This window comes from Humulus lupulus, chromosome 7, assembly GCF_963169125.1.
Source record: "Humulus lupulus chromosome 7, drHumLupu1.1, whole genome shotgun sequence".
Lineage (NCBI taxonomy): Eukaryota > Viridiplantae > Streptophyta > Magnoliopsida > Rosales > Cannabaceae > Humulus > Humulus lupulus.
Window position 1 is genome coordinate 119,889,013 of NC_084799.1, and position 15,347 is coordinate 119,904,359.

The following is a 15,347-nucleotide window of genomic DNA, read 5'->3' on the forward strand; positions in this document are numbered from 1 at the left end:
AAACCATTCGCCCAAAAGAATTGATCTTTTTAAGCTTGAGCGTGGTTCTCATTGCTGCACAGAGCTTTATAGCCTTTCCCCAGACTTGTGTGTTTCATCAGGGTATAATATTCCCCCTTTTCCCCCTTCTTCAAGCATTGTCAAAAGTTGTAGATATACAATATTTAGGCGGGGGACGGAGTGGCCAGTTTTTGATCTTGTATAGGATGTAGAGTCCAGCAATTACTAAATAGTCGTTCAGAGATAGTTGAAATGGGGCTATGCTGATGAATTTGAGGAAGTCGACATAATATTGATGCAGCGGCAGGGCTGCATCCGCTTCAAGATGTGAGACGCTCCAAGGCCAAAGCCCGTGAATACTATCATGCGCCCTCTCATCATCCCGAACCAGGCGCACTAATATCTCGATGTCATCTACCCCGTAGTTGGTGAGTATTTTAGTCAAGGCACCCTGATGCCGTAGCTTACTTGGAATGTCTTCTGCCTCGAATCCTATTGTAGGATATGGGGTATCTGACAACATCGGACTAGCATTGGCCTCTCGGAGTGGCCTCTTACTCCGAGAGGCAGGATCTACGAGTCCTCACCGCTGCCGACTTCGAGCTCTCCCATACGGTAAGAGATTGGTTGTTGCCAGCCACTTGTTTACCCTTCTCAGGGCATTATTCTTCCTCTCGGACCATCTGGAGGATTTTTTTTGTCAAAGGCATAGAACCCTTGTTGGTGGAGCTGATGAAGCTCCCCGGACATCTAAAAACTAACACCAAGCAGTTAGTGCCTCGATCCGAAGGAAGTTGGGCCAAAACGAGAGCCCCTAAGACAACTGTTCGAGGAAGGAGAAAGAAATAGATCAATGGCTCTGGGGTGTCCTCGGAGCCAAGTACTTGACACCGGAGACACCACTGGAAAAGATGAAAACCATCAGAGATGATGAACATCGCTGGAATTTGGAAATTGTCTTGATTTCGGCCGAAGACACAGATGACTGAAAAACGCCCTAGAACACTACAAAATGCTTAAACGAGACATTTAGGCCCTTTATGACCGCAAAAAAGGAAAAAACAACATAAGAAAGGCTCGAAAAAAAACTCCTAAGCATGCATCTTAAACTCTCAAATATGCGTGAAAACGAAAAATCACAATTTAAGGATACTTACTTGAAATGTAGCGTCGGATTGTACTGAACCGAGTGTGAACTTTGGAGAACAGTTTGGCATTCACCAAGAAGTACAAAGCTTTGCGCCAGTCGTCCAAAGTGACAAAGGGGATGAGAACTAAAGTAGACCCGTCTAGGACTTTTCGGGGTCCACTGGACCCTTACGATCAACTTTGGTAAAAATTGGACGTTGAGAATTAAATAACATAAAGCAAACTTTAGAAAATCTTACATTAGGGTACTTTGAAATAAAACAATGTTTGGATGCCATAGTTTTAAAAACAAAACATAATTAAATGTAATTTTAATAAAATTGTCTGTGGCCATAGGCCTTCTTTAAATAAACTATTAGACATAGAATTTTATAAATTGTCACTGGACTTAGCGGAAAACTGAAGAGAACCCTGACAACCCTGCAGGTCGGTTGTTTCACAGTATGCATACTTCAGACAAAATCCCCTCCAGCTCATTGCACAGCTCCTTAAGCATTACCATTACCAACACACACAGAGTAACTGATGAGCTACAATGCTCAGTAAGGAAGCTAGCTATAACTTATAATTCTACTAACTAATAAATTTGGCATAACAATAATGCACAACTAGAAACTAGAAATCGGGCAACACATTTAGAACCTTCATGTAAGTCGAAGCATCGCATGACATACTAAGAACATATAAATCGAGTCATCTATGGGGCCATGATCCCCGTATGACCTCCACAGCCTAGAGAATACTTACCTCCCATACCAAATGGGTACACTCCGCTAAAACACGATGACCTTACCGGCTTGGTGGATAACCCCATTATATGGCTGTATGGGACCCACCCTCACAAGGTTTTCCTTTATCACACACAAATATCTCACATATTGCATTCTCGATACATTATTGAACTAAGTACATTCAACCCCATCAGATGGGTACTATTATGCACATCCAACCATATAATCATACATATATAGCAACTAGAATTTAATTGGTAGTATACAAACATGCAAACAATTCACTAAATTCACAACAAGCTAAGTTACTCTTGGTATATACTTCCTTACTTCTTGTCCTTAGTTTTCGTGAATTATGTCTTTCTGATCGCGTTTAGACCCTATAATCATATTGGGACAATATTTCTTAGTTTATGCTTTACTAAGATTTTAAATATATATAAGGGAATTTAAAATCAAAATCTGAAATTCCCGACCCTAGTCCAAACCCGAGCCCTTGGGGTCAAATGACCATAATACCCCTCTCAAAATCATGAACTCAACTTAGAAAATTATTATTTCCAATAATAATTTATCCTAGACTATATTCAAAATTTCAAGTCAAAACTCTAATTATTTCTTAAAATTCTATTTTTCGATTCTCGAGTCCAATTCACGAGCCTCGAGCCCACTTCTTGATCTTAAGACTTAAAAGTTGTAATATTGTACTTCCTAAAATATTTCGTAGGTTCTAAGTCATCAAATCTAAACTTACTAATTCCTAAGCCTAGAGTTTTCTTGAAGCTTAAGTAATACTTTCCGAACCTTGCTCATAAATTATTAAACTTAGATATTACTTTGATAAATTTTCTAACTCCAACTCACTAAAATCAGACCTAAAACTTAGAAGTATATAATCCCAACCCTCGCTATAAAATCCTAAAGTTTTGGGACCAACTACCATTATGGTCCCTTTGGTTACCAACATGTAACCACAAGTAACAAGCTGCTACATGCATGAACATGTACAGGACCATCAAAAGATGATCATCCTCACGCACAGCCAACCTCTAAGGCCAACCCGAGCCGTGCTTGAACCCAAAATCCCTCACCATGGCAGCCACAGCATCACCCTCATCACTAGCATGACCATCACTTCGGCCACCACCACCGACCTTCACCATTAACGCCGACAACAATGGTGTTGTAATTTTCACGATAGCCACCTACCAAGCACTAACCACCACCAAATCATCCCAAAACTCAAGATCTATTATATTAAATCATCCTCAACACCCTAATAAGTGTTTCTAGACCCAAAGTGATGATTTAAACCATGTATAACAACACACAATTTTCTATAAACTTAAAAAAATGGAAACGAAAACGGAACCATAACAACTATGAAGGAAAACTACGAGCTTGTACCTCTTTCTGTGGCTAGTTCTTGGTGGTTTCTTCTTCCCTTTCCTATAGTCCTCAACACTATGAACACGTACAAATCGTTCAATATAAGTTTCATGAGCGAAATTAAGAGAAAAACGAAGCCAAAGATGGCACTTACACTAGTTTGGATTTCCGACCAAAGTTTCCAAAACTTGGGTGAAAGTCTCTCCTCTTTCCTTGCTTCCTTCTACAAGAAATTGGGAGACTCTAAGAACTTGTTCAAGGTCTGTAATTCAATGGAAAGCCAAAGAAATCACTCACCTTACTCCATTCTCCTGGGACCCGTACTGTACGAGCACTTCAAGAACACCAAGTGTTCTTCTTCATCTCTCTCTCCGTCGCTCTCTCAAGTTTGAATGTGGCTGAAACAAATGAGGGAAAAATGATTCCAATTCCCTCCCTTGTAACCTCTAAAAACTGCCATGGCCATTCAAAATATGTTTCCCACCAATAATGTGTGTGTGTGTGTGTGCAACCGAACACACTATACACCTATCTAAAAATAATGCATTAAAATTATAGCTTAAGAATGATTAAATATAAACTATGGTCTAAACACCAAAATGTGCCACTTTTGTTTAAACTTATGTCTATGATTTTATGTGAGTCCTTTCAACATAAAATCATGACTTTAATCCCATAAAATTCCACTTGAATTATTTATAGACTTCTTAGTGAATTAATCACAAATCCAAAGTCTAACATAGTTCTATGAATTTATGAGGGTCCAAACACATAAAATCACATACTAAAGTTAGTGAATAAATCACAAACCATAGTCTCGGATAATTCTATGATTTTACGTGAGTCCAAACACATAAAATCATATACTAAAATTGTAAGGCCCAAATTTGCTAATAAGGCTTAGGGCCTTGATTAGCGTGCTTGGAGGGCAATAAGTGATTTAATGATATAATATGTGAATTTATGTGAATATGTGATTAGAAATGCATGTCTATAATTTTAGCCCGTTGAGGGCATAAATGTGATAATTGTTATAAATGCGATATATTTGTGATATATCCGCGTAGCACGATCCGATACAGTCCTTGGGATCTGTTAGCCAGAAAGTCACAACAGGGTTGAGAATTCGACTCGGGTTGAGTCGAGGGGTATTTTGGGTATAAGACATTTTATGGGGTTATCGGGTTATGGAAATAAACATTTGGAGATATATTTGAGGTTAGAATGTCTAGGAGGGAATATTGGGAAAAAATTTATTATTTTGGCCTCAAGGACTTAGCGGGACTTAGTATATGACTAAATTGCCCTTGGGTCAATTAAGGATAGAGGCTAAGCTTAAGGGGCAACTTGGTCATTTTGCAAGGATAATATTAGACTTAGATAACTTAAGAAACTGTTGAAACTAAGTAAAGGAAACAACTCTCAACTTTTCCCCTCTAGGTCGGTTCAACATTTCTTCCTTTGGTGTATGAGTTTGGGAGACTCTAACCAGAAATCTAAGGCTTGGAGCTTGAAGTGGGTGAGCTTTGAAAGTTGAGGAGCAAGAGAAAGCTAGAAATCATCAGCTGAGGTAAGGAGTCTAACCTTAAAATCCCTTGAGCTTCAGTTGAATTATAGCTAGAACTATAAGCTACATGTGAACTAGAATCTTGAGTTAAGTTTGGTTGTGGGCTAAGTTTTATGGCTGTTTAAACTTGTTGTGAAGCTTAGATGGTGTGGTAGGGAGGTTCAAGCTTAATTTTGGGTTTAAGTGTTGGGCTGAGGTGATTTTGGAAGTGTTGGCTCAAAGGAAATGCAGGGGAAAATGATGTTATTCTGGGTTTGAAGACGAGGGTCGCGGCCCTAGGAGGGGCATGTCGCGGCTCGTGTGCACGCGAGGCCTGGGGAGGCCATGGAGCTCGAGGCGCGCCGTGACACTTGGCCAAGAATGCTGCGGCCCGTGTGTGTGTCCAGGGAGGTGTTAGCCTCTGTTTTGAGGCTAGCCGCGACCCTTGAGGGGTTGGGCCGCAGCCCTAGCCCAAGGTGCAGGGTGACTTGTAGGTTTTGACTTGGGAACTTAATTGCTATGGCTCGGGATGGATTTTATCACCCAGATTGATAGAATTCAAGGCCCCAGAAATTAGATTTGTGGCTTGAAGCTACTTAGAGGATTAGAACTTGATGGATGGAATTGTTAATGCATTGTGACTAGGTTTTCGGCGAGGCTCGGACTAGGGAACTGTGCTCGGGACGTTGGTGCTTCCAAAGCTCGGGACACAGGTAAGAAAACTACTGTTTCCATAGAGCTTGTGTTGTAGGGCTCAGACCTATATGGTTGTGTTGCGGGGCATGGCCTTTTGACTGAATTTATGTGTGTTTTGATATTTGTTTAGTATATTGTGTGTACGTATTTATGATGGAACGACGAAGGCCGGGAACGGCGAAGGCCGAGAATGGCAAGGGGCCGGGTGTAGCATTTAGCACACGGAGTGCGAGTTGCCAGAGTCAGACCCTAAAGGATACCTGGGATATCCTTACAGTTTAGACCGCAAACCCAGGGCCTGGTATAGCGCCTGGGACGGTATGGCCGTACATGTATGACCTGATGTTGGCTTGATTTTATATTAAGTGTTTGATATACGTTTATTGTGAGGGTTTTCTCGCTGGGCTTCGGCTCATGGGTGCTCTATTGTGCAGGTAAAGGCAAAGGCAGAGTCGGTCAACCTTGAGTTCGGCGAGCGGGATGAGTGGCACGTACATGTCCGGTCTGTCTGGCTGTCACGGCCAGGGGTATTTTGGGAGATGTTTGTACAAAACCTGAATTTTGTCATTTAGTCGACTCTAACTAAATTTTGAGTTGTAAATATTTCTAAACTATGTTTTTGGGATCCCAAATGTTAAATGCTTTGTAATTTTCAATGAAAGGTTCATTTTCTAATTTATGACTCTAATTATGATTTAATCACACTTTTGTCCTAAAAGCTCAGTTAGCGAGTTAATTGCACATTTCTTTAACTCACTTAGTAACGGCTCTAAGGCAGTAGGGCGTTACAAAAATTATTTAAAAGTTTCCCCCAAAATTCTATTGTGACCCAAAAATAATATAATAAAATTATTCAACTCAAATCCAACTAGTAAAATAAATATTTCTCAACTTTATATTTTTTTTTACACCTAAGTCTCAAACTATGGTCTAAAGCGATCAACTCACACTTTTGTAATTACAACAATATTCCCCAATTATTCTCTTAATTATTACTTATACCCTTTTGTTGACGATAAGAACTTGTGAACTATGTTAAATCAAGAACTTTTGGAGTTGTAAAAGAAGTGAACTTTAAACTCACTAAACTTCAGGCAAACAACCTTATAGTCTCAAGAACATCAAATGTAAATGCTGGAATTCTAGAATGAAAAATGGAGAGTGTTGAATATCTCTTTTCATTAGCAATAACTGGTTACAAAATTCTCCAAAAGATCCCCCTTTTCTCAGGTGAAGGGGGGTCATACTTATAGTAGAGTACTATTGGCTCATTGTACATGGTGGTCCCTGGGACACGACTCTGCATATGCAGTCTACAGATGGTAGTTGTGCCAGGAGCATGGTGGTCGGTTCCAGTACATACCAAGGGTCTGCGGGAGCACCTCCACTTTAGTACCTAGTTATACCTCAACCATCTGTTTAGTAAGAACGTTAGAGGTTAGATGGGAAGGACCACATCAGGTACCTTACTTGTACGACCAATACTTGTCTGGTGTGGTGCTTAAGGTCAGACACCTGGGGTCTTCTGGGCCGTACCCCAGTACGTACTTCATATCCATATGCATCCTACTCTTTTAACCTTTAAGTGTTGAAGCCTTTATGGGTTATCATGGGAGACACAATCCCAAAAGGCATGGGTGGCCAAAATCTCGAGGTGCTCGTTGCGAGGGGAAGGACCATGTGCGAGGCTATGCCTTGGGAGACGTTGGCGTGCGGCATGGGTTCGTGGCACGAGGCGGGGTCATGAGGCGAAGGCCTAGGCACGAGAGGGTGCCTTGTGAGGAGTTGGTGTGCGGCATGGGTCTGTGGCATGAGGCAGGGTTGCGAGCCAAAGGTCTAGGCACGAGAGGGTGCCTCGCGAGACGTTGGCGCGCAGCATGGGTCTATGGCACGAGGCGAAGGCCTGTGCACGAGAGGGTGCCTCGTGAGGCGTTGGTGCACAACATGGGTTCGTGGTGTGACGAAGGGTCGCGAGGCGAAGGCCTGGGCATGAGAGGGTGCCTCGCGAGACATTGGTGTGGGGCATGAGTTTGTGGCGTGAGTCTGGGTCGCGAGGCGAAGGCCTGGGCACGATGTGTTGGCATGTAGTATGGGTCCGTGGCATGAGGCGAGGTCACGAGGCAAAGGCCTGGGCATGAGAGCATGCCTCGCGAGGTGTTGGCGTGCAGCATGGGCCTGTGGTGGGAGACTCCTGATGAAGGCCTTGCGCGGTGCATCTGCCGGGCGTGTGAGGCACAAGGCATGAGACGGGGGATCTCGCGGGGTGCATCAGCCGGATGCGCAGTGCGCGAGATGGGGGTCTCATGTGGCTAATGGGGCTTTGGCTGGCGAGGTTTTCCAACACTCGTCTTAGGGTGTAGGCGCGTGTACGTACTTAGGCATTCATGGGACTTTAGCACGAGATTTGGGTTTTTAACAAGTATAGAATTTTTAGCATCCACACCCTTATTTTAAAAAATTAATTAATAAATAAATTGCTCACAGAATAATTTTTACATAACACAAAATAAATAAATAAATAAAATACAAATTCTGGGTTATTACACCCTTCCCACCTTAAAAGAATTTCGTCCTCGAAATTTTACTTACCCAAATATCTTGGGATACTTCCAACTCCCAAGTAGCTTCTTCAACCGCCCTGTTGCTCCACAAAACTTTAACTAAGGGTATTCTTTTTTTTCTCAACTCTTTGATTCTTCGTTCCAGTATCTTAATTGGTTTAACTTCATAACTTAAGTTAGACTGTAACTCTAGCAGTTCACAACTAAGCACGTGGGACTGATCGGACACATACTTTCTGAGCATGGACATATGAAACACATTGTGGGTATTGGCGAATGTGGCAAGTAGGGCTAAGCGGTAAGCAACTGGTCCTATCCTCTCGAGGATCTCAAAAAAATCTACATATCTAGGGCTTAACTTCCCTTTTTTCTCAAACCTCTTAACACCTTTTGTTGGTGAGACTTTCAAGAAAACCTTGTCTCTCACCTCGAACTCGATGTCCCCCCTTTTGGCATTGGCATAACTTTGTTGTCTACTCTGAGATGTGAGCATATGCTTCCTTATTCTTTCAATAACACCTGTAGCCTCAAGCACTAGTTCTGGCCCAGCTAGTCGCCTCTCTCCTATCTCATCCCAATGTACGGGTGAGCGACACTTCCTACCATAAAGCATCGTGTATGGGGCCATTTTGATGGTTGTTTGGTAACTATTATTGTACGCAAATTCCATGTCGTACAAGTACTCCTTCCAAGAACCTTTGAATTCTAAGGCGCACGCTCGTAGCATATATGGATAGTTCTTTCTGACTGCCCATCAGTTTGCAGGTGAAAGGTTGTGCTGGGTTTCAACTTTGTACCCATTGCCTCTTGTAAGCTTTCCCAGAAACCTGATGTAAACCTCAGGTCTCTATCTCAAAACTATAGATATCGGTACACCATGGAGTTTGATTATCTATTTCACATATAGCCTTGCAAATTGATCCATAGTGTATGCCATTTTAACCATAATAAAATGAGCTGACTTAGTATGGCAGTCCACTACTACCCAAACTGCATCGTGACGCTCTGTAGTCACTGGTAGGCCAACCATGAAGTCCATAGAGATCTCTTCCCATTTCCATACTAGTATTGGTAACAGTTGTAGTAACCCACCGAGTCTTTGGTGTTCTACTTTCACTTGTTGACAAACCAAGCACTTAGCTACGTACTCGGTTATGTCCCTCTTCATTCCCAGCCACAAATACATGGACTTAAGATTTTGGTACATCTTTGTTGCGCCTATGTGCAACGAGTAAGGCGTTGTGTGCACCTCTTAAAGAATCTTATCCTTGACCTCTTGGTCACTAGGCACACAAACCCTGCCCTTGTATTTTAATATCTGGCATTCCGACATTGTGAAGTTTCCAATCTTCTCTTCCTATAACAATGCTTCTTGCTTAACCAAAGTGTCATCCAATTTTTACTTTTCTTTAATATCTTCCAAGAAATCTGATTGCAATATGAGACTGGCTAGCCCACCTGTAAGTATTTCTATCCCGGCTCTCACTATCTCTTTCTGTAATGATGCTTCCACCAACCCTAGAGCTGCAACAGTGCCATGAATTCATAGGCTTAAGGCATCAGCCACCACATTAGCCTTTCTGGGATGATATAATATCTTGGAGTCATAATCTTTAACGAGCTCGAGCCACCTCCTTTGCCTCATGTTTAACTCCTTCTGAGTGAAAAAGTACTTAAGGCTTTTGTGATCTGTATATATTTCACATTTGTCCTCGTAGAGATAATGTCTCCATATTTTCAAGGAAAAAACCACAGTAGCCAACTCCAAGTTCTGTGTTGGGTATCTCTGTTCATATTCTTTTAGTTGTCTGGACGCATAAGCCACCACTTTTCTGGTTTGCATCAGTACACATCCCAACCCCATCTTGGATGCATCACAGTAGACTACAAACTTTTCGTTGATTTTGGTTACACACAACACTGGAGCAGTAATTAATCTCTCCTTTAGCTCCTGAAAACTTTGTTCGCATTTATCAGTCCACACGAACTTCTGCTGTTTGCAAGTAAGGTTTGTTAGGGGCATTGCCAATTCGGAGAATCCTTCCATGAATCTCCTGTAATAGCCTACTAGACCAAGAAAACTTCTTACATCAGTGGCATTCTTTGGTTTTGGTCAATCCTTGATAGCCTCAACATTAACTAGTTCCACTTCTACTCCATTCTTGGTTACTATGTGGCCTAGAAATGCCACTTCCTCTACCCAAATCTCGCACTTCTTCAGCTTGGCATATAACTATTGTTCTTTGAGCCTTTGGAGCGTCTTTCTCAAATGATCCTAATGCTCCTATTTTGTCCTTGAATAGATCGAAATATCGTCAATAAAGACAATTACAAACTTGTCCAAATACTCTTTGAACACCCTATTCATTAAATCCATGAATGCCGTAAAGACATTTGTTAGACCAAATGACATTACTAAAAACTCGTAGTGTCCATACCGAGTCTTAAAAGCAGTTTTGGGTATATCACTTTCCTTGATCTTAAGCTAATGATATCCTGATCTCAAATCTTTCTTAGAGAATATTGCTGCCCCTTGTAATTGGTCAAACAAAATGTCGATTCTAGGTAATAGATATTTGTTCTTTATCGTCACCTTGTTCATTTCCCTATATTCAATGCACATCCGCATCGATCCATCATTCTTCTTGACGAATAGCACTGGAGCTCCCCATGGAGAGTAACTTGGTCTAATGAATTCCTTATCAAACAGCTCTTGCAGTTGTTCCTTCAACTCCGTAAATTCTGAAGGTGCCATCCTATACGGTGCTTTTGAAATATGAGTTGTTTATGGTGCTAACTCGATCACAAACTCGATCTCTCGATCTGGGGGTAAACCTGGTAGATCTACTGGGAACACCTCGGGATACTCACACACCACTTTAATGTCCTCAGGCCATTGTGGCATGTTCTTAGTTGTGTCCACTATACTAGGCAGGAATGCTTGGCACCCCTTCCCCATCATCCTCTTTTCCTTGAGCGCTGAGATGATCGGCGTTTTGGGTCCTGTACTTTCTCCCTTGAACACAAACTTCTCTCCCCCTTCGGGTTGGAACACTACGATCTTCTTTCTACAAGTATCACATCATGCTCATGCATATCCAACTCAATCAAGTCAGCATAGAGTTCTCGTCCGTCTATAGTCATCGGCATCGCACGTACCATTCTTCTAGATGTCATCATCTCTCCAGATGGCAACATCATACTAAAGCCTATCGAAAATACCTCTCTAGGTCTTCCTATTTTCTCTATAATGAATGTTGATATAAAAGATTGGGTAGCACCCGATTCAACTAACACATTGCATAAGAGATTGGCTATAGGAATCTGACATGTGACCACTGAGGTACTGGCTTCAGCTTCCTTTTGAGTCAGCGATAAGACCCGTGCTGGTACAAACTTGTCATCCAGCTTAGGCTCAGCTTCCTTGACCGCCTTGCCTTTGGGGCAATCTTTCCTATAGTGGCCCTCCTGTCCACAATTGTAGCAACTTCTGGTGTGAGCTCAGCACTCCCCCGTGTGCTTCCTATTGCACTTACTAAAACGCAGATATTCTTTCTTTGACCCTGACTGAGCTGGTCAGTTCTGGAATCTGGACTTGGTCGTCTTCTCGGGTTGACTGTTATTTCCTGAACTTTCAGGGGTCTTCCTTTTGTGGTCATTATTCTGATTATTGGGTTTGCAGGCTTCCCTTCTCGTCGCACTATCTTTCCAAATCCTGTCCTCCATTCTTTCTGCTATCAGTGCTCGTTTCAATGCCTGTGCTTATGTGATCCTCTCGGTACTAGCCATTTCTACATCTCTCGAAATCATTGGCTTGAGCCCTCTCATGAAATTATCGACCTTAGCTTACTCGTTGGCCACTAAATTTCCAGCAAACTTAGCTAGTCTATTGAACTGTTGCGCATATTGAGCTATAGTAGTATCTTCTTGGATTAGGTTCACAAATTCATCCACCTTAGAAGCTCTCATAGTATCATTGTAAAATTGTTCATTGAAAGCTTGAACGAACTCTGCCCATGTCATAACTCTAACATCCTAGAGAAGCTTCATGTTCTCTCGCCAGATGCGGACATCCTTCTTCAGCATATACGTAGCAAAGGATACTTTAGCTCGGTCTTCCAACAACATTAGTTTGAAAATGGATTCAATAGAACTCATCCATTCTTCAGCTTCCATAGGATCCACGCCCTCCTTCGAGGGGTAGAGGGTGCAGCTTCTAGAAATGTTCATATACCGGATCTGGTTGAGCAAGTTGTTGTGGCCTCACTTCCAAAACTTGTTGGGCTGGTGGCCTTCCAACCCTGGGTGCCCGATTAAGTTCTTTTCAAAGACGAGCAATCTCTTCAGCTTGTGCTTGATTAATTTCCAACAGGGTAGCTGTAATGACCCAACTAATTCTATGACATTGGATCATTAAAACTACTAGACATAGCTACTAATTTAAGTAAAACATACATAAGGAATATTCATAAATTTATTAAAAACTCCAAAGTAAATATTGAAATACATAAATGAGCGGTATGGGATCCCATTGTTTTAAAATAAAACATAACTTTAAACTAAAGGAAATTGTTTACAAATCTAAATGCGGAAAATACATGAAAACATAATTTTAAAGAGACTAAAAATAACGTCGTCCTCGAATTGTCACGCAGTCCATAGATTCCCTTCATCCTTAATACACAAGCCAAGCTACCAAGAATCCTTCTGCCGCCATAACTATTTTCCTGCATACATAAAAAAAAAAATAAAGGAATGAGCCTAATGCCCAGCTAGGAAAATCTACTAGTGCATACAACATAAACATAAGACTACAAAACATATACTATAAAACATATATCACAACTCTGACCCATGTACATGGTAAACATTAGGGTTTGCTAGCTAAGAAACTATGAGCCCTAGATAACATAAAAACATTGGGGTTTACTTAGCTAAGCAACTATGAGCCTCAAAATACATTGAGGTTTGCTAGCTAAGCAACTATGAGCCCCTAGCAACATAAAAGCATATTCATATATATATATATATCATAACATATAAGCATATAGAAACTATCCTATTTTCCTTACCAGCACCGGGATTTTTTAGAACAAGGACGGGATTTGGAACACTCCTAAAACCAACAATAAGAATGTGAGTATTTCTAAAGAAAGAGATGATAAAGAAATGAACTAAACCACCAAGAAGAAGCTTACCGAAAATAAACCTTAAGTTCAAAGAACTTAAATACTTAACCAAGAATGGAAAACAAAGAGTTAGGATTTGAGTAAAGAAAACTAAAGGAAACCAAAGAACCATACAGAAATGAACTTACGATTAGGAATACCTTTGAATGTACTAGAACCGAACTACACCTTGATTTTGAAAACACACTATTTATCTCACTTCCCAAGTGTTTATAAAGCTTAAGATGATAAAGCTTATATCCCAACCCAGGTGTTTATCGCTCTATAATAACCCTAGCAACTTGAAGGCTCTGAACATAGGTTGAAGAATGAGAAAAAATGGTTGGGTACTAGGTCCTATTTATAGAGTTCAAGGAGTGAACTATCTCCTTTTAGCTTCAATAAAAATAATGAGTATTGATTGAAAAATATTTGAATATTCGTTCAACGGGTGCTGAAGACTCGGTAAAAACGTTCAGAGGCTAGTCAAGAGGTTAAGAAATGAATCAAGATCGATTTCAACAATGTTTGAAATTATGGCCCTAGGGCCGATATATCACCCATCATAGGCGATATATCACCTGGCCCTATGTCCCGAGTGCTCGTCGTTTCGTTTGTGCGAAGTTGACGTGTTTTTCGTATTCCACGTGTGGCGATACATCGACTCCTAGGCTGCGATATATCGGCATGCGTGAATATATTAAACACGTAATTGCACTTTTTCAGCATAATTTGAATTTATTAATCAAGTTTGACTGAGTAATACGAGATTCCAGCAAGTTCTAGAAGGGTCTAGAGCTTCTAGAAACTTCTATTTTTGAATTATCCACTTAAAAATGCTTAAATCATCAAATAAACAAGATTGTGACAAGTGTCATGCTCGTAATGGTCTTGGAAGATTCTAGAGTTTTCTAGAACTTTCTTTTATTTAAACTATTATTAAATCATTAAATAAACATGCACACGACAAGTGTCATGATCTTATTAATTCTATCTAAACCTTATAGTATAATAAATGACATCTTTATAATCACCTATATAATCAAACCTTATGTTAAAATTAATATTCTTAAACTATAGGTTAAACTTATAAAATCTATAAGTGTTGCTACGAGTGTTCAACTAAGTCCCGGCTTGAACCAAAATCCACGGTAACTAACATACTATAACTACTACTAGCTACTACTACTACTACTACTACTATCTAACTAGCTAAGTAACATTCTGGGACTCTACAGTAGCTGCATCCATGTTGGCATTTCTTGGGTTTAGGTTTTCTAGTGCCCGAGCCCTATCCACTCCTCGTTGTATAGCTCTTCGTGGAGGCATCGCGATTCGTTCGAAATCCTAGAGCCATACAGTTTAAACTACGAATGATAAATATTCTATCCATTTAGAAAAAGGCCTAACAAATTCTACTCAAAACTCGAAAAGAAAAAAAAAACAATAATATAAACCGAATTTCAAACCTAACATACTTCATAACAATGTATAATAAGGAGAAAATAGCAGAACAACTTCTCATTAATCATACTTCAAACTTAATACATGATTTTGATACATAAGTAATCAACTGAAAATAAATGAAATACAACAGTCTAACATCATAAAATTTTTGCAAACATATCCTAGAATAGGGACAGGACCCCCCGTTCACTCACTGTCTGGAATGGAAATAACTTCTAAATCCCAATTCTAGCCCTGGGTTGACTGTTGTTGGTGTCATAGACTACCATATGGATTGGGAATGAATCCTCGTATTCTTTCCTAAGTTTTGGAGACAATTCCCTAATCACTCCCAGGGTAGTTTAGGGGTTCCTTATAACCACCTCTTCTGACTATGGTTTACTTTCTTGATCCCTAAAGGGTTAAACCTAACTTTCTTGGTTACGTTCTCAACGTAAATCTTAGGGAATCTCTTCCCCATAGCCGAATATTGACTTCGGGTCGGCCTTCTAACTGAGCTACCTTGCTCCATGTCTGATTAAGAGAATCCCTAGCATTCTGCCAAGAGATTATGCTCATTAGAACCTCAAAACACTTTGGACACTTAAGTAAACCCCCCCATTCACTTAATCTTCTGGACGACATATCTCACTGCCATGAT